This window comes from Mirounga leonina, unplaced genomic scaffold, assembly GCF_011800145.1.
Source record: "Mirounga leonina isolate KUSES-001 unplaced genomic scaffold, KU_Mleo_1.0 Mir_125, whole genome shotgun sequence".
NCBI lineage: Eukaryota > Metazoa > Chordata > Mammalia > Carnivora > Phocidae > Mirounga > Mirounga leonina.
This window is the reverse complement of record NW_023270305.1, coordinates 11,252,832-11,273,731: the sequence shown is the minus strand read 5'-3', so window position 1 is coordinate 11,273,731 and position 20,900 is coordinate 11,252,832. Positions and strand designations below refer to the sequence as shown.

General features: G+C 48.4%; 1 protein-coding gene across 2 annotated transcripts in view; it reads right to left on the bottom strand.

The window, feature by feature from the left end:
* Positions 1 to 20,900, bottom strand: part of KLHL29 (kelch like family member 29) — a 306,360-nt gene that overhangs the window by 224,380 nt on the left and 61,080 nt on the right. The window contains exon 2 of one of the 2 annotated variants that reach the window (XM_035000667.1): positions 192 to 299. The exons of the other annotated variant lie outside the window; for it this stretch is intronic. The gene's annotated coding sequence lies outside the window, so the exon portion shown is untranslated. The remainder of the gene's footprint in view (positions 1 to 191; positions 300 to 20,900) is intronic. 2 annotated transcript variants of the gene reach the window in all.

Below are 20,900 nucleotides of genomic sequence, written 5' to 3'. Positions count from 1 at the left end.
GAAGATTGGGGCCTGGTGGCTTTGCTAGGTTCTAATCCCACATCTGTGTAAAAATCTCTCTAACCAAAAGGCGGAGAGGACCAGCTATGTACTTCCTCACTGCCCCTGGAAAATCAGCATTAGAGAAGATAGCTGTCAGTGCCCAGGTCGGACGCTTTTCTTATATGCAGGAGAGCTGAGCAGGGACGTACCTTTTGATGTCCGTCTCTGGCGAGCTCAGGATTTGTCCCCAGGATGCAAAAGCCTCGATGGCCACCAACACTTAGCACAGTGTGAGCATCACCAGGAGGCCAGACCGTCTAGAAAGAGAAGGAAAAGGTTGGGGGTGGGGTGGGAAAAGGTATCATCTTCTGCAGAAAATCTCTTTGGAATTCCAGTATCTTAGACAGTCCCCACCCTAAGTGGACAATAGTCCCTGTGTTGAATTTCTGAGTGTGGACCCTCTCAAACGGGGTGTGCCCAAACACTGCCATGGGCACTCTCAGGCAAGGGGGGCCAAGTGGGCTGCAGAGAACCCCAAGGGGCAGACCCTAGATGTCCCTCCCCTGCCCGCCAAACACACAAAGCCCTAATCCCCACAGCAAAGCCACTAGCAGTGGATAAGGGAGAATAATGGCATTGCCTTCCATCTGATTCAAACCAAGAGACTCCAAAAACGGGGAAAAATACGAAATTTAGGTCTTTAATCTAATGCTGAAAAGAGAACAGGACACAAACTCTAGAATTACAAAAACAAATCATTACTTCTTTTAGATAATGGGCAAGAAGACCTTGAGGAGGCAAGGATGGGTTCCCTGGAGAGAATTCATTTTTTTAAAAAAATATAGATTTAATACCTAGTATAAAGAGCCTATCTGTTATGGTGAGGCAGGGCTATTCCCAGTTCCCTCTTTCAAATGTAATATATGTGAAAGCCGTCTTCACGACAAGGAATGGCAAAAATGCACGGCTGTCATTACCTGGGAATCAATATATTTTTCTAAACTGAATATATCATTATCAATTGATTTTCCTGTTTCCTCTTAGCACTCCAGAGTCCTGGATAGCAGGGGAAAGCTTTAATGTGATATGAGGGATTTGGACAGGTAAATAAGTTATTGTAAACTAATTCCACCTTGCGACAAGCTTCTCTCCAACAACGCAACGGGTCTTTCTCAGAGCCTCTTTCAACCCAAGCTTTTCCAGCTACCGCTGACAGAGACACATGCGAGCTGTATCAAATAGCCATTTTCAAGCTGAAGGTGGCAAAAATATTATTTTTCCCAAGGAGAGAGCATTCCCTTTACGATTAAGAAATAACCTCTGTGGGGAAGCGAAGTAAGCCAAGGTCACCATTTAATTTTGACACAGAGCCAAAGTCGTGAGTACATTTCCTCTACCAAGCTGATGTGAAGCATGCGGATAAATGGATCGCTTTGGCCACAAAGTATCGACAGTACTGGTGATAATAAACGATCGATGTATTTCTGGGAAAGACCCTTGGCAGGTATGTGTTGGTGAAGAGAGAGGTCTGGGAGACAGCGGTCAGATTGTTTTTATTTTATTTTTATTTTTATTTATTTATTTATTTATTTTTAAAGATTTTATTTATTTATTTGAGACAGAGAGAATGAGAGAGACAGAGAGCACATGAGAGGGGGGAGGGTCAGAGGGAGAAGCAGACTCCCCGCTGAGCAGGGAGCCCGATGCAGGACTCGATCCTGGGACTCCAGGATCATGACCTGAGCCGAAGGCAGTCGCTCAACCAACTGAGCCACCCAGGCGCCCCAGATTGTTTTTAGATCTTTGAGAATTTTATTCATTCATTTACTCATTTATTCATTCCGTAAATATTTGTTGAGTGTCTGCTGTGTGTCAGGCAATGTTCTAGGCACTGGGGATACATAAGTGAACCAAACAGAAAGAAAAAAAGAATTCCTGCCCTAAGGGAGCTCATCTTCTAGTGGAGGGAAACATAGAATAAACAATAAGCTTAAGAAATAAGTACAAATTATACAGTATATTAAAAGGTAGGCAGTGCTATGTCTTAGAGAAGACAGAGCAGAAGATGAGTGTCAGGGGACTGAGCTCATGTGAAGGAGATGAGGGAGTGGGCCGTGCGGGAGTCTGGGGTTGAGCGTTCAGCAGTGAGAAGAGCCAGTGCAAATGTCCTGGGGGGTGGAGGGAGCATACCTGTCATGCTCCTGGGCCAGCAAGGAGCCCACTGTGGCTGGAGAGTCTAGTAGGGACAGGGAGGGTCTAGTAGGACATTCAGCTGGAGAGGTGAGTAGATCGTGTAGGGCCTTGCAGGCCACTGTAAAGGCTACTAACTGAGAGCCCCAGATCCTGGCACCCGGCTTTAGATGGAGCTCTCATTCTCTTGAGACAGACCTCCCAGGTCTGTCAGCTCAATCTGCTTGCCATCCCTTCTGCCCAGATGGCTCAGCACTCTAGGCTGTGCGAGATGAACAGGGCACAGGCCAGGCTGGGGCTTGGAGGGGCAGCGGAAGGAGGTGAGCCCCCAGGGCTGCCCAGCTTGTTCTGATGACAATGGTCTTGTCTTTCCTCCTCTGTGGTCCCCAGAGGCCACTTCTAGAAGAGGTAACTGAACCAAAGTCCTGAACAAAAATACATTGCATGCGAGGCTGAGCTCTTTGGGACTTTTCCCGAACGTGCTTATGGAGAGATCCTGACATGAGCTGACGCATTAGACATTACAGGTTGTGCTAGGTGTCCTGCCCAGGTCTGCCTTCCATGCTGTGTGCCCCCAGGGGGCTCGCCTGATCTGCACGGAGGGCATCACTGGAGCTCGCAGACCCTGAGACTCCTGGTCAGGTGCAGCCAGTGCGGACACCAGCAGGAGACTGGGGACTGGCATGGGATTGGGTGTTTACTCCCCTACTTGCCTCCCTCCTTACAGTGGCTTCCACTGCAGGCCACGGGTGCGGCTGGTGTGCGGTAGGCCTCACAGAGCGTCCTCTCTGCGCCCCGGCTTCCAGCTGGAAACGGCCCCACCCCGTGTGGGCTGGGGACGGCCCTGGCCTGGTCTCTGCAGCCCGCGCTACATCTTATGAACAGCCCTGTCTGACTCTCTTCCAACCACACATTTCGACCTGCCGATTTCCTGTTAAGACCCTAGAGGGTACAGTCTTGGGAGCAGTGCAGAGCAGGGCTTGGGAATCCGGGATCAGGCGGAATCCTAACACTGCCCCTAGTTTTGTTACACAGGTTAAGGTATTTAATGTCTATGAACCTTCCTTCCTCACTCTTGGAACTAGAGAAACGGATGCATAATTAGCAGCAACAGGATCACTGTCTCAGCATTTACGCCACCTACTCTACCGCCCAGGGCAAGGAGCACCTCCTGGCTGACATCTTTGCCCACCCCAACCAGAAACTCCTCCCTCGAGGGGTTTTAGCTGTTCTCAGCTCCTATTTGGCATCAGTTGATGTCTCAGGGATTTCACTTATTTCCTTTTGCACTTCTATCCACCCAACCTCTCCTCCTTGCAGTCAAATCCCAGGCATCCAAAGAACAGACATTATCTTAATATTTGAATCTCTGGTCCATAGCACCCATCAAGAACGAACCCAGGAAAGGACAGGGAGACAGCTATGGTTTTCCATCTCCAGGTGAGGGGAAGGCACTGTAGGCAGGTTTGACTTTGACATTTGTGGTCAAACTGACCCTTTCTCTTCCACTCATTTCATCACCAAAGGGCAGCTTCCAGGGTCAAGGAAAATAAAATTAAAAAGCCAAGGGATGAGGGGCTTTTTATATTCATTTAAAAAACACAGTGGGTAGTTAGTCAATGCGTGTGAAAGGGGTCTTACATTGTCCCCACCTTGTCAAGGCACTTAAGACATGCTAATTGAGTTTGGCAGAGCATAAAAGGCCAATATGAAATTCCCTCTAATGGGGTCTTTGGGTTAAATAACTGCTGAATGATGGGAGATCTTTAAAATTAAACCTAAAGAAATGTTTGAGACCATTCTCACTCTAAATCTATAAATAAAGATGGCTCCTGACATGCACCAAATTGATAGCCAAGAGAATTACAAATAAGGGCCCCAGGATTTTTTTTTTTTACTTCCCTATAAAAGATACCAATTTTTGGAGAGAAATTGCCCTTAAGAGAGGATAAACCAATTAAGGAGGCTCCCATTTGATGTAGGATCAGAGACTAGCCCTGCCCGGGTCTTGACCAGGCTACCCAATTATTGCTCCAGCAACCAGGCAGCTCACCAGCCCTCACCCAACTGGGAAGCAAGGATTCTTTCTTCCTCAGAAGGAAAAAGCAAAGCAACTAGAGGTTGCAAACTGTGGAAGAAAAACAACTCCCACACCCACACCCAATTTCCTGTCAGCCCAGACTCAGGACCCTGTGCGCCACCCCCCTCCCTCCCCCCCCGCCGCCTTCCCTGGCATGGGGCTTTTGGGTCTGCTCTGAATGTATCCTGCAAGGGGAACTCTCATTCACATTAAGAAGGAAAAAACAACCCATCCATTAATAACATCAACCATGGGTTCACCAAAGCCCTCAGGCATCTTGCCAACCCCAAAATAAACACTCTCAAAAGGTTTATCCATCAGGTTGGCGACAGTTCACAGGCTGAGGGGTCCGGAAGGCACTGCTTTTAAAGAAGAGAATGGACACGCAGAGATGGAGTGCCTTGTGAGGACCCACCCAACACAAGGCGGAGGTTTCCTCTTTCCATTAAGGAGCCAGAACCGGCCACTGATGAGATCCATTACTTATTCTCAAAGCTAAGGATGCACCGGCTGGCCAGTTTTCATGCAGGCATGGGTTCTTCAGAGAAAGAGGGGATCTTCAGGGGCCAGGACTCCTGACTGAGATGGAAAAACGAAATTTTCATAATGCTTGAAGTTTACAAAGCCTCGCTCATGTGCATTTCCTGATTTACCTTTGCTCAGAAGTTTGTATGAGTGGATTACTATTATTATTCCTATTTTATAGATGGAAAATAAGAACAGCCCAAAGTTACATGGCAGATACATAAGCAAGGGACTCAGAATTGGAACTCTAGATTTGCACTTTGCATCCCATGCTTTGTTCCAAATTCTTCAGCTGCCATGATCCTGGAGCCCTGATGGATGATAAGATTAGAGTTGTCCTGGGTTCACTCTGCAGTCCCCACCCCTGGGCTGGATAAAAATACAGGTGTCAGTGGATATCCTCGTTCCAGTCTGGTCCCGGTGAGCCCAAACCAACCCTAAGACCCGACTGGCTGCTGCCCCCCTCCCCCTCTCCCGCTTCTCCGCAGCCCTAGTGGTGGTCAGGTTCCCAAGTGACCCCCTCCCTTCCCACACCAGAGAAGCCACACTGGACCCCACGCCTACCATGAAACCTCTGTCAGCCCTAAGGTGGCGCATTGGATTCTTCATTATTATTACCTCGGGGTTTCTCAAACTTTTTTTGTTATCACTCCCCCCAGCAAGAGAAAAATTCCATTCCATTCCATTTAAATTCTTTCTAACAAGTGACATTCAATTCTGAAGGGGTAAGACTTTGTCGGGGAGGGTGGCGCTGCTGAGGGGCATAAGCCATTGTGGCATCATGAGTTTTTGTGCCCTCCTTCACTCCTGGAATCGATTTACGACCCTCACCCCCGGCCCTGGCCCCTTGCATGTATTCACTGACTTTCTCCAGACCCGCTGCTTCTGGACCATTTCCTCAGGGCCCAGCACTGCCACCTCCTCTGCCTTAAAAACCCCAGTTCCTCCTTCTCTCTCTTGGTCCCTGCCCCCAGCACTGTCCTTAATGGTGTGCAGTCACCTGTCCTCTATGATTTCCACTACTGCGGCCTCCCCACCTCTCACCGGGATCACAGCAACAGCCCCCAAGGGGCCCTGCTGTCGCCACGGGGATTGTGCACCACCTCAGAATAGTCATGGCATTCCTGCCCTAAATCCCTCCATGGCAGGGGCCCCGGGGAACCCAGGCAAATCTGGACTCTTTCCATGCCCTGAGCTGTCCAGCCTCCACTGCTTGGGCTACCCACCCCGCGGACACCCCCAGCTCTCCTACTGTGACCACACACCTGCTTCCCTCCCTGAATCTCCTCCCACCTACCTTCACTCTTAAGGAAAACTGCTGGAAAATATCAAGTGCATGCATGTCATCCAAAGAAGTTTCTTGATGGCCCACCTCCAGTTGCCTCTTGGCTGGTCTGGGCAAGGAGAATGGGCAGAGAAGGAAAATGGGGTGCCCACACACAGACTGATCAGTTCCTAAATTATGCCATCATAGTGCTCTGCCAGACACAAGGACTAAAACAGTTCTGAAAAAAAAAAAATCAACCCTCTCCCCTGCAAACCCAGCCCCTGTTGTCTTGTTACACAGCAGACCCCTCAGCAATTGCATTAACCAGGACTCGCCTAACTGGGCCCCACCACTCAGCGCCAGCACACATACCCTCCTGCACCCCCAGGTAATACACATGTGCTTATCCCTGGAACCGAAGCTGACAGGACCTTTGCATTTTCCGAAGACCACAAGATGAGGAGAGGGGTGGAGGTGCCAGGGGACCCCCAGCCTGACTCGCCTGTGGTAGCATTTAAGATGTTGGCAGAGTGTGTAGCCCCTGGCACGTAGTAGATGCTCAGTAAGGCTCTGTTGAAGGAAGGAAAATGCCTACCAGACTCAACTCATTTTCTACAATTTTGCTTCACACATCTGGAAGTTCACACCATGGTTTCATGACTGGAATACAAACCAGCTTAAAAAAAAAAAAAAATCAGACACTGCTTCCAGATTTCGCTCTTATGAACAGGCTTGCATCCTCCCTTTAAATTGCAATAATTCTTTCCCAGATGTTGCTTCTCCTTCAGACCCATAAATTTAAGCTTTTCATGATGACGCTTCACATTTGCCTGGTGCTGTGGGCTCTTTGGAGAGCTTGTGCATCTTCTCTCCTTCATTAGACCACCACACGGAGCCCAGGAGAGGCGGACAGGCGCCAACATCTCTAATTCACTGACAGGGAGGCCAGCTGCCGATACCGCCAAGCTGGATTGCAGTGTGAATGGGTTCCCCTCTCCTTCCTGCTGCTGTGAGACCTGCACTACCCTCTTTTCCAGAAACCCCCCAGGTCTCCATGTGGGGTGGGGCATCCATAGAGGCTCCCCCCCAACCCGGCCACGTTGGCCTCAGTGGCGCTGCCCACTTCAAACTCTGACTCAAATGTGAGCAAGTCTCTTCCCTTGGTTCTCCCTGACATTCCTGAGAGGCTGTACCATTTCAGTAAGACCTGTCTAGAACCTTGGAGGAAAACAGAACAGTAGGCCAACTGGTGGGTGACAGCCGTGGACAGAGGAAGTCGTATGTGGCCAGACAGGCTGGTTTCCCGGCTGTCTCCAGGAGGGTCTCCGGCCCTGGGCAGGTTCGTCCCAGCTCCACGGGGCGGCCCCCATCTTAACATCAACCACAGAGGAACTCACACTCAGGAAGAGCCCAAGAGAGTGGGGCCTCCCTTTCTTTCCACCTTCCCTGTTCCTGTTTCTTGTGAGGCCTGTCTCCTTCCTGGGGATTGGCCCTGAGGCTGTTTGTTTTAGTTCTCTGGGGTGGGGGGGAGCCTTTGACCTGTACCCTAAGCCCTCAAGTAGCTAACCACATCAGAAAGCACCTGAGTCCTCCATCTGGGCCACAGCCGTCCATGTCAGGGGGCAGGAGACAGTTGTGAGGACAGAAGACACAGCCACCAAACCTGTTCACTGGATCTGGCACCCACTAGTGCACAGGGGTCCCACAGCATCCCCTGCCCCCTGGATGCCCCCCTGCCCACAGCTTTAGAGAGAAGTGATGGGCAAAAGTGACTTCACAGAGTAAAACACGTTGAGCTTTTAGACTCAGTGTGTTTCTGGTCTGCTCAGGGAGACACAGAGAGATCTGACAAGCCCTTCTCCCACCTCGGAATCCCCGTGGCCTGCGTGGCACGGTCAGAGCTGCCTTTTGGATTGACATCCTAGTCCCTGTCGCAGCGGTTCGGTGGCTGGCACGCCTGTGTGTGGTCGAGAGCCTGTGGGAAGGGCACTCAGGAGAGCCTGTGGCACCTAGAATGGGCGGCTATAACCATGATATAGCCATGCTAACCGAAGCACATGAGAGGGGCCCCTAAGATACCTGTAGTGCCACGGGGAGGGCTGGGACTCACACGACGTGGGGCTTTCTCTCCCGGCACCTCTCCACAGAAGCGAGCGCGCAGGGACACGTGCGTGGACGGGGATCTCCCCGGGAGGCAGTGGAAGCAGTGGGCTGACCATGGGCACAGAAGCCCTGGATCCAGCTGACACTGGTCAGCTGCCATGCCCCGCCCCCTCCAGCTATGTGTCTGAACGTCCTCTGAGAGGGCAGCTTCGGCCTCTCCCCCTCCCCCACCTCACCTCCCCCCTGCCAGCTGTTGGTCAACCAAACTCCAGGCCTGGTGCCGTGAAGGCTCCCATTCCCTCGCTCCACCTGGGTTCTGAACCCAAGCCTACAGGGCCAGAGTCTGAAAACCACTGCTTCCTCACCCAGTAAAAAGCTGTTTTATTTGAGTAGATTTGAGGCTGTTTCTATACTCTCAGAGGAAAAAAAAATTGTGAAAGAAAAGCCTTTGGAGATTACAGTACTTTTTACCCAGATATGATGAGTTATCCATTTAAAAATAAACCACAGACAGGCATGTTTCTCCGTACCCAGGCAGAAAGCAGTCATTACCAGGAATTTCTCTAAGTTCTCTGCTTTTCTTGGCCAATATAGAAACATCCTAGGAACTGAAAATAGAATTAGGAGCTAATTCTGTTTTCCTGATCTCTACCAACGTGTGCAGGCAAGTGGCTTGATCACGCCATGGCTTCACGTTCCATCCGAAATAATAATAATAATAATAATAATAATAATAATAATAATAATAAAACATGGAGCCATGGCTCACCAGCTTCACGGCACTGCTGCGATCTAAACCAGCTACCGAGGAGCCGGGCCAGAGCCCAGAGCAGTCGATACAAGTGCACAGAATCACTGAGCTGCGGCCTGGCACAGCTTGATGTCCAGATATAGGCAAGAAAGCAAAGGCAAGTGCGGGTCAGTGACAAGCTCAAGGTCACACAGCTGATCAGCAGGAGAGGGAGGAGCAGTGCTGGCAGGAGCAGTGCTGGCTTCCTAACTCCCCGCTGATCTCTTTCTCCCCCTCCTCTGTCTGCGGTTTAACTGGACCTGAAGATTCCAGGAAAGTCCCCTAGAAAGGTTAAACAACTTATCAAACCCAGTCTTCATTCCTTCAGAAAGCCCCCCGTCTTCCTCTCTCCTCTCCAGCAAGCAGTAAATCAAATATTCCTTGCTGCATTACTTTTCAAGCTCGATGTTTCTAAATCCAAAGACATCTATAAATAATACATACTCATTTATATGTACATTTAAAAGATTAAAAAAAAAGCCATAACAAAGATACCTGTAGATTCTTCTGAATACTAATGGCCTATTTAAGACACAGTGGGAGCAAACGGCTACAGAGCTCAGGTAACCACAGACACGAACCTCCTTCCACTCCATCTCAGGCTGCACCCCGGAGTGGGGAGCCTCCATTCGGAGCACTCCATTCACTGCTTCTCTCCCACGGTCACATTTAGCCATCTGCTTCTTCTTTTATATGTGGGACTGTGTATTTTTTTCCCTCTTCAGTTTTATATGAAACATTTAGCAATGAAGTAGCAAATAAAAATACTACATATCATCTAGAATTCATATAAAATCGTAGTTGGCTTGAACGCATCTAAAGGTTGATAAAAAGAAACACATAGATGCTTCTTAAAGGCTTATTTATATTTTATTACACATTACACACATCACACTCCATTGAGAAAATTTAGAAGTTGATGTGGTTCACTCTGTCACATGCTGGCATGGCGAAGATTAGAGAACATTCTTCATTTGGAACACAATGCACTTGCATGCCGTTACCCCAGCCAATGAAAATGGCGCAAATAATCCAGCAGCACTCAGTCTTTGGAAGGAAGGGTTTCTGTACTCCCCCCGCCCCCCTGCCCGGAGTGTGCACTCTCGGCCTCGTGGAGCTACCCCACCCTCCACCCTGCTGATCCTCACTCCAAAGCAAGGATGTGGCTGGAGAACCACTGCCTCTCAGACGCTCAGGTCAGCTAGAAGCCGGCAGAGCTGGCATCCCCCCCGTCACACACCCACATGCAGAAATACAGGATGTCACAAGGCTGCGGATGCTAAGGGCTAAGTTAACAAGACTCCTGGGACTGAAGGTGGTCGGAGGAGGGAGGGCTCCAGGCTGCCGGAAGGCTCTGTGTCAGGGCGACCTCTAGGTCCTGGAGGATGAGAGAAACTGCAGGGTCAGCCTGGAGACCAGAAGGTTGACGGGTGCTTTAGGGATATCAAGGCCCCCACACCTCCATCCTGCCCTCCCACAGAAAGAGGCAGGAGATGGAAAGTGTCAGTGGGTGACCCCCAGGCTGGGGAAGGGGCCTCTGTTACTACCGGTAAGGGGGGGCTCACTTCTGCACCTCAAAACTGCCGGGAACTGCATCCTCAGCATTGGTTCTGTTGCTTGGTCTCTGGGAACCCCCCCTTCTGCCTAACAGGGAGACACACACCGCTTACCACAGTAGGAGACCTTGAGTTTGCTCATCCCCACAGCACATGCCATGTCAAATGTGTTTGTAGCAGGATCATTGGCTATCTGTCGGCCGTGCAGCAACCATGTACGAAAAATAACATTGAGGAGCAAATTAAGTGATCTGTCTGTGAGCAGCCTTTTAGATGAGGAAGGGCTGCTGTTGACAAATCTAAGAAAATTATACAAAAATTATCTAAAAGCACACGGACACATGTTCAGAATGAGAACCTTGATTGTGGGCATTTTAAATACAACCCGGATTAATCATCTTGCCTCCCTTGAATGGAGGAATAATAATTAAGAGAAGAGGTGGGAGAAATCAATTATACCCATCACCTTCCTGACCCCCCCCCAAAAAAGTCAAGAATTTTCACTTTTCAGGATGAGGATGCCTTAACACACCGAGACATCTGGGGTGTTGCCAAGAATCCCTACAAAATGGGTTATAGGACAGAGGGATCCAGAGAAGCCCCTGGGGGCCCTTAAAATGGGAAGAGGAAAGTAGGGAGATCAGGGGCACCTCTCCCTGTGCAGCAGGACCGGGACAAGGATTTGAGGCGACTGGTTTATTTGGGAAGTGATTTCAGAAAGCTAGGCTAGTGGGAAGTCACACAGGTAAGTGAAGAAAGCCAACACAAATTGCCCTAAATGAGCAGGACACCACTGTGGGCACCTAGGCCAATCTCACTGGGGACCTCTGGGGGACAGAGGGGGCATGTCTCAGAGGCATCCCTCACATCCTGGGGTGCGAGGCAGCTGGAGCATCTTCCACCAACTCCCCTTTCTCCTAGGCTTAGAGCTCCTGCCAGAGAATGAGCCCTCCTGGCATTTCAGATCTGCCCCAAGGGGCCAGCAGAGGCTCTGGGGGTCCAGGGTTGGGGAGGATCCTGGGACAATGAAGTTCCAGCATGTGCAAACACACTATGTTGGAAACTTATAACCTCTGATTACTTGGATGGAATTCAATTTGCCACTTTCAAAAGTCTAACAAAAACAGACTCCCCCCCCATGTAATCACTGAATAATATTATAATCATTTTGCGTGGAAATTGCATTATTTCCCTGATGGAAGCATAGGCTTTGCACCTCTCAGGGCTTCACCCGCTACATTACTTTTCAAAGTATGAAGTAGCAGCTTCCAATTATCTGAAAAAAAATTTAAAACAGTAACAGTACAATACATAGTATGATCCAGATGGAAAGAATATACATTTTCCAGGACAGGCATCTTGATTGGTGGCTGTAACCGTTAAACACATTTCAGGTAAGTAATATAGTGATAATGGACATTAATAGTAGCAATAGTGCTAAAGTGCTGGAATATAATCATTTCTGATTATATTACTATTTCCTTTTGTGGAACACAGTGCATATTTCCAAATGACTCTATGCTCATTAAAAGACACAAAAGCCCAGCGGCGGGTTGGCAGAAAGGTGGCCGGAAGGGGCTTGCAGTTCCTGGTGCTTGGAATGTGGGGAATGATGGGGGCCAGAGTTCTTGGTGGGCCCAGCAGCCTCAGCACCATCCTCTGTGATCTGGCCCCATCGGAGACCTCTGCCTGTATTCGCAGACATCAGCTGCTGAACAGCCAGCAACGAATGCCCGTATATACAATGCAGTAAGCTGATAGGTTTTAAAGGAGAATTTGGTAAATTAAAAAATGCTTGTTTATGCCCAAATACATGACCATCTTTCTCTTCATCTCCCATTATCCCTCAGAAAAAGGAGGTTGCCTTATCTTCAATATGCTTCAATATGTTGATTTATTAATTCTTTATCAAGAAAAGGACATCTCTCAGTGCACTCTCTCGCCTAATTTAGCAAAAACAGATGCAGTAATTATTCTTGGGATTATGGCTTCATAATTTTAGCTTTTGGATGTTGTTGTAAAGAAGACTGAAAGGTCACTTTAAAAAGACACCCGACGGGCGCCTGGGTGGCTCAGTCGGTTGAGCGACTGCCTTCGGCTCAGGTCATGATCCTGGAGTCCTGGGATCGAGTCCCGCATCGGGCTCCCTGCTCGGCGGGGAGTCTGCCTCTCCCTCTGACCCTCCCCTCTCTCATGTGCTCTCTCTCATTCTCTCTCTCTCAAATAAATAAATAAAATCTTTAAAAAAAAAAAAAAAAGACACCCGACAATGGGTAATTGCTGCAAGAGATGGTGAACATTCACCTGTGAGGCAAATGGAAACAATGCAACAATGTCACAACTCATAGAAATTGGGACTAGTGGCTTGGGACAAAATTGTAAAGGACGGTGTAATCCCCACGTTCAGAAAGTGGCTTCTCCTGAAAATTTGGATGGAAGTAAGAATCATTAGCTCGGGAAAACTGTCAGAGGACTCAAAAAAGGGGCGCCTGGCTAGCTCAGTCCATAGGGCACATGACTCTTGATCTCAGGGTCCTGAGTTCAAGCCCCATGTTGGGCATGGGCCTACTTAACAAACAAACACAAAAACAAAGCCACTCTAGTGATAAAAAGTACACTGGGAAGAGAACACTCGCTGGAGTTGAAACTGCACGCGACAGGCTTGAATGATGACTTGTGAAATCTATCAGTGGAAAAAGTAGTATTTTAAAGTTAGCCTGGGGCACCTGAATGGCTCAGTAGTTAAGCGTCTGCCTTCAGCTCAGGTCATGGTCCCAGGGTCCTGGGATCGAGACCCGCATTGGGTTCCTTGCTCGGCGGGAAGCCTCCTTTTCCTTCTCCCACTCTCCCTGCTTGTGTTCCCTCTCTTGCTGTGTCTCTCTCTGTCAAATAAATAAAATCTTAAAAAAAAAAAGTTAGCCTGTTATAGATTCTGTCATTTTAAAAATGTGTAACTAAAGCAATTAATTATGTATTTTAAGTAAATGGTAAGTTATCTATACTATAACAATATACTCTATGTGTATCATCCTATAGATGTGGACATCTATATTCCAAAAAATTCATATATTCAGGCTGCCTAAAAAGGCTTTTTCGGAGACCTTTTCTTTGGGAAAGTGGGGAATATCTTATATTTGGGTGGAAAGTTAGTTTTCTTAGCACTATAGAGGGGTGGTCACCATCCTGCCAAAGGCCTAATTTAATCTGCAAATCAAAGCCATCAGGGAGACTAGACAATATTCAGTTCAACAACTCCTTCCTTGTAGGAATGTGAAAACAGAAGCCAGAGAACTCTCTGTCCTACCAAGGAATCCTTAAATTAAGAAGTGAAACCTACAAGAAAATCTAGAAAATCTGAACACGGCTTCGCCCATGGATACCCCATGTGGCAGTGGTTCGGCCTAAGGCTCTTCATCAGTCAAGCGGGGGTAATTTGGGGCTAACCTCAAAGAATCTACCTGTAGTGGGTTATTCTAGAGCACTGCGGTGCTTGCCTTCTCTTCAGGAGGTTTTCCCTCTGGATCACAGACAAGCTTGCATTTCCAAAGCCCTGCCAGAACCCTAACACTGCCTAAAAAAAAATGACAACACAATTATTGAAAAATCTATCTAAATATGAAAATGTATGTCTGGTCCTCTTTTCAAATGGGAGGAAAGGTGAAAGGTGCCAGGCAGGAGTGGTCTTCTGATCCTATCACTGTCTATCACCCTCAGCCTCCCCGAGCAGCAAACTTCTCCCCTCTGGCCTGGAGCAGTTCCTTCCGTCTGCAATCCTCGGGCTCCCGCTGTTCATGCCTGTCAGTGCTGGGCCGGGGCTGCCCACTGGACCACCCATCCCGATGGAAGGAGGGACTGCTGTTATTAGAATGGGAGAAAGCTGGATCTGCACGGGCTCACGATGCAGCTTTGGGTGCTGAGACCCACTCTAAATTTTATGAGTCATGCAGATCCACTTTTCCCCCCAGCAAAGATGGAGGAGGAATGGTGCATGTGATGATAGGGTGTGGTGTCCTGATGGAGGAGTTACATGAGGTTCCTGGGGTCCACTGTAAGTCCCAGACAGCAAAGAACAATTCTGAGTTCCCAGAAGCACGCTTCTCTCAAGTGTTTATCTTTCGATGGGGTATTTCAGCCACATAGTGCCTAAAAATTAACAGCTCCATGAGAACTCCTAATAGGAAGGATTAAGCTGGCTACCTCAAGGCCACACTCCTCAGAGCTGCGGGCGTGGGATTCCTGGAGAAGCTGCAGGAAGCGCTGGAATGTATGAATTATGAATTAAGACCCTGTGGATGCTCAAGTCTTGTTCCAGAGCCCAGGTTCAAAGGGGAGACAGGAAGGACCACATCTCATGCTTGTCTACGAGCCCAGTCTCAGTCAGTCCTGGCTCCCCCACGTACTAGTCATGTGATGTCGAGCCAGCCTCATGACTTCTTTGCCTCAGTCTCCTCAGCTGTAATATGGGGGTAGCCAGAGCACTTCTGCCATATGGTTGTTGGGAGATCAAATGAGGTCATTCAATAAAGTACTCAGAAACCTGCCTGACGCATAGTAAATGTTCGTGATTTTTGTTTGATCTCGTCTGCCACCAGAGTGATCTTCCTAAGACACAAATCTGGTTTGCTCTCATTTGGATTCCTTCAGTGGCCTCCCACTGAATAGGTAAAATCTGAAACACTTGGCACGGTTTCTATGGTCCTGACCCTATTCTAGTGACTTCTGCCCTTTCTGCTTGCGGCGCCTCCTGAGCATGCACTGTGTTCTCTCACACCTTTGTGCCTTTCCACAGGTGCTATCTCCACCTGTCCTGTCTGTCCCTCATCTTCTGCTTGGCCAGCTCCACCGTGCGTGCTAAGTGCCCGTCCTCTGAGCTCCTGCAGTTACCATATGCGCACATTTACTGAGGCACCTTGTACTCTATTCACATTTTGGACCAGATAATTCTTTGTGGAAGAGGCTGTCCTGTGCAATGTAGGATGGTTAGCAGCCTCTCTCCCTTGCCCCCGAGTTGTGACAATCAAGAATAACTCCAGACACGGCCTACCATCCCCAAGGTAGAAAAGGGGATAGAATTACCCTTGGGTGATAGCCACTGCACTAGACTATAAGCCCCTGGGACACCTAGGCTATAACTTACTCATTTCTGTATCACTGGGGCCTGGTCCAGTAGTTGGCAAATAGTAAGAGCTCGATAAATGTCCCATTGAAAAAGAAAGAAGGAAATAAAATGAATTTATGCTCGTAACATAGTAAATACCTGCCTCCCCCCCCCCCCAGGATGAGACAGGCACGTGGGATCAGATAATGAATAAATGAACAAGACAGCGTTTGATAAGTCACTAAACACACAGTAAGAGTGTTGAACAAACAAGTGCCTCCCATCATTTCAATATCTTAAAGAAAAATGTCAACCCCTATTGCCTCCCAGTTTCCCCACTGTCTGACCTATTCAGCTGGTCTGCATCCCAGTGAAACTTCTGCAGGAGTTACCTGGGCTTTCTGTCTGCTTCCTTACCCGCCATTCCCTGCTGAGCCCATTGTTCCGTCTGCAGTTCTCAGGCTAAGGGCACCAACCCATCTCCCTGTTGCTAAATCCGGTGGAATGTTTCTACTCTCCAGCTCATTTGCTCTGTCGGAAGCCTTCAACACCGACGACCACTCCTGGGAGGCGCAATTGACAGTGTGATATTTAGTAACGGCCGTGGGTGGGCACCAGCCCATCCCAGCACATGCGCTGACCAGTCAGAATGGCCACGGGGTATCAGCGACCAGGTCCGCTGTGCTGTGTGTACAGGCTGAACAGTCTCCCATTTCCTCCCCTCCCTCTGGCTATTAAGTATCAGAGTCCCTTGAAGATTTTTCCCAGGCTCCCTTCTTTTTACTTGATTCTCTCCCCCTGGATAATCTAAGCGATGCTCAAGGCTTCAGGTACCCTCTCATGCTGATGACTCCCCAAAGCATATGACTTGCAGTCCCCACCTCTCCTCTGGGCTCCAGATCTGTACATGTCCCTTGCTTACCTGACACCTCTAATTTGATGTCTCAAAGGCAACTCAACCTATCAGGCTCCTTCCTCTGACCAAAACAAAATACAAAACCAAGCACAACAAAAAACCCAGGGGACTTTCCCAGTGCTGCGGATCTCAGTAGACAGCACCTCTAACCCTCTCATTGTACGAACTTGACACCTAGCCATCCTGCAAGTTCTCTCCCTCCCTAACTACCTTTCAGCACTCCTTCTGAAAGATCTTTTATCTCCATCTACTTCTCCTTACCTCCATTACCATTTTCCTCTCTTGCAATAGGCCTTCTATTTGCTCTCCCTGAATCTTCACTTGTTCTTCTCTGATCTCTTCTCATGTTGCAACCAGAGAGATTTGTGTCAAAATGCAAATCTGATTCTTTTTCTCCCCATGCTTTAAGACTTCCTCATTAGTCTCAGACAGACTGGAGCTCCAGCATGGCCCCAAGCCTGTGCATGGACTGGTTACTGCCTCATCTTATCCCTCCCCTCTGTTCTCCTCTATCCACCACCACACTGGACTTCTTTAAGTTTCTAGAATGTTCCATACTCCTGCCATAGGGCCTTTCTATGTGCTGTTTCCTCTCTCTCTCTTCACCTGGTTATGCTGATTCAAAGCCCAAATCAAGCCTCAAGCCTTCCTTGACCTGAGACTATATCACATCCCTGTTTGTGGAGCTATGAGAATATATCTTTCTTACAAACACCAGTGCTCATAATTTATGTTTGTGATTATATGATTTATTTCTGTCTTCTTAGCCTAGAGTGTTAAGTCCTAACAGGTAGAGACTATGTCCTCTTTTGTTTACCTCTGTGTTTCTAGCCCAGGGGTCAGCAAACAATGGTCTTTGGGCCAAATCCAGCCCCTTACCTGTTTTTGTCCATAAAGTTTTATTGGAACAAAGCTACACCCATGCATTTATGTATTGTCTATGGTTGCTTTCCCCCTACAAGAGTTGGGTAGCTACGACAAAGACAATATGGCTCTCAAAGCCTAAAATATTTACTCTACAGAGAACGTCTGCCAGGCCCTGCTCTAGTCAGAACACCAGCACCTAGCAGAAAGCAGACATTCGATACACATGTGTTAAATGAATGAGTCAACGGGCAAGCTGAAAAAATGAGCTTCTGATATATGCCTCGGTGTCTGCTGAGTGAGTATCTCAAATAAGCCCTCTCCAGGGCAATGCAGGCCACCTGCAGACCTGTGTTGGGGCCCATAGGGGCTGGTATTAATGTGCTGACTCTCATTCTCTTCTTTAGGAGCAGGATTCCTAAAATTTTCTTTGGATTCCCTGCCAACAGGTCACTCTAGGCAAAGAGGGGGCCTTTCATCTGACTACAGGGCCTTTGCTCTTGGTGCTTCAAAGCCCGAGAAACTCTCATTGCCTGTCCCACACCAGCCAGACCCTGTGACAATCCTATGACAGCCCTAAAGGAAGAAAAGGGAATTCCAGAGCCACCCCCAACCTCAGGGACACTGGGGGCACTGCATGGATCCAGAGAAGTCTCAAACACCCTGTGGGGACTCTGGGTGGGGAAGGAGCCCAGAGCCACAGCAAAACCCCTAAAGGGACAAAACCAAAGCACAGAACCAAAAGAGAGAACTAGTAACTCCTGGCTCTCTCTCTTCCTAGCCCAAACCTCCAGAACCCTGCAGCTCAAGGCTACCACTACCCACAGGAAAGGATTGCCTTAGTCACTCCGGCCCCCAAAGACCTGGCATTTCCTCATTCAGAGCCCACTTTGAGTTCAGCCTTTGGTCACACATTTTCCTGTAGTGGTCCCCGGGTCTGCATGAGGCTCCCTGCCTCGATACCCTGCACTATCTCAGAGCGGGGCCTGCTTTATGCTCCTCTTGCCTGTCACCACCCTTTCCAGCTCCAACCCCTGGATCAGGCAGGCAAAGAGTAAGGCACACAGGAGGGTCTCAGCAAACACCTAGGAAAGGCAAATTGGCTCCAGCCGCACTGCTTCTGACACCTGAGAGGCTGATCGCTGCCACCCAGCTCCCTTCTGCCTGGGCCTGCTTCTTCTATGGCATGCCTGACCTGGAGTGACCCTGCCTCCCTCCTCCCTCTGCTCAGCGCCGTCCCAGCTGGGCCCTATCAGCACATTTCAAACCAGCCTGGGTGTATCCACTATCCAGTCCTGTAGGCTGATTGGCAGGGAGCTTCTGGAACTGCCGTCCTGGTAAAATGTCCAAGCCAAAAAGTAGCCACCTTTTTTTTTTTTTTTTTTGATGGGGGAAGACTCCAGAATTTTAATACTCATCAGTTAGTTGTAGAAAATTCCCCAAGCAGTGATAAAGCTGGATTCAGGCTGAAGCGTTAAATGTGGCAGGAACAAAAAATGCAATGTGAGCATTTACACCAAAGCGCAAATAGCCAGAAACCCACAGAGTTGGTGCGGGAGAATGTTTCCGGCTCTTCACTCATGGGTGCTAGACGCGTGCATCACATGGCTTTACTAGAAAAAGAGTTTCACATTTAGTTCTCAGATGTTTTGTTAAGATCCACGGAAAAGAGAACGAATACTCCTGAGCAAAGCTCAAAGCACTGCTCCAAACATTCTAGAACATCCTCTTCGACCTGCGTCTTCCCGGGTCCCTGGCACGGCTCCATGAACACCTGGGCACTAAAGGGACCCCACTGGGGGTTCTGTGGAGGCAGCTCCCTCTCAGGCCTGCCTGGCCACGGCCCCCACTGCATCAAGGGCGCAGGGTCCAAAGTCTTCTCTGCCTTGGCTTCTCCATTTAAAAACATGAAGAGGATGCTGGCTCCTGTCGTCCGTCATGCAGGAATCTGCTCAGAAAAGGAATCCTTTGAAACAGGCTTGGTGGCTATATGAGTCTGCTAGGGCTGTCATAACAAAATACCACAGACTGGGGGGCTTAAACAACAGAAATTCACTTTCTCAGAGTTTTGGAGGCTGGAGGTCCAAAATCAAGGTGTGGGCAGTTCTGGTTTCTCTGGGGGCCTCTTGCCTTGGCTTACAGATGGCTGCCTTCTTGCTGTGTCCTCACACAGTCTTTCCTTTATGTGTCCACATCCCTGGTGGGTCTCCGTGGATCTAAATTTCCTCTTTTTGTAAGGACACCACATGACCTCACTTAACCTCAACTACTTCTTTAATGTCTATCTCCCAATACTGTCTGTCACATTCTGAGGTACCAGGGGCTAGGGCTTTGACATACCAGTTTTGTGGGGGTACACAATTCAGTGTATAACAGTGACTAACAAATGTGCCGAACAGTATGTGTTGTCTTGTACGAGCAGAATTAAGGAAAGTGGGAGGTCCCCTTCTGTTGACACTTCACCGAATGGCACACTTGTCTGCCCTCAGAGGAAGTTTTTGAGCAGAAAGGTGAATAAAAATCATAACCAAAATATCTCCTGTTAACTGGATTTCCATTTATTTTTTTGCTTTTTACAAAGACCTCACTAAAAACAAATTAATGATGACGATAGCAGTAACAGTTAACAGCAGACCAACCAACCACCAACCATACCAAGCAAAGCCACAAAAACATTTAACTTAAAATAGCTTGAAGTTGACCCGAGTGTCACTCCGAACTACAATAACCAGCATTTATAAAACGTATTAGTTAATGTTTCTAGAGAGCATTGTAAGCCAGTCACAAGGGACCACGGACTATCTATCGATGGTCTGATTTTGCAGGCGAACCAAAACTTTTTCACCAATTATTGAACAGACGAAAATTAGACAACACTCCTACCAAATGGAGCCCGACCTGAGAAGAGGGAAGAGGCTGGTCTGGAAGCACCACAGGGTGGTCTTCTTTCATTCACAGTAAATGTGTCTCCAGAGACACATTACTGTGGAGACACAGTAAATGTGTCTGCAAACCGATGGAACACAGGGTGTGGACGTGAGGAAAAAATAAATGTGCCTCTGTCTCTCGTTTCTACAAGTGGTCAGACTCAGCATAAAATCCTCAGCTCCATCAGCGGGAGTGTCCGGGGGATGTGGCGCTGGGCACCGAGTGGGGGGCGGCTGGCTGTTCATCCACCTTCTACACCAGGCCCTTGGCATGGTGTCTGGCAGGCAATGGGTTCCCAGAAATACTTGTTATATGGAATTATAGAAACATTCATTGCAGAAGAGACCTGGGCAAGGGGAAGACTGCCGAAAAATGCAGGAATGTAGGGAAAGCAATACCCACGGAGAAGCTCGGAGCAGAGCATTCTACCAATCACGAGCAACTGTGCAAATCAATCATTATTCAGTTTTCTGATGCGATTATAAAAGGAGGTGGAATAAAGTGGAATAAGTAACTGCTTTAACATGTGTAACCTGCATCTTTTCAAAAATGAACTCCGGATTTTGTAAGGGGTGTATATCAAAGTTATAGAAGACATCAA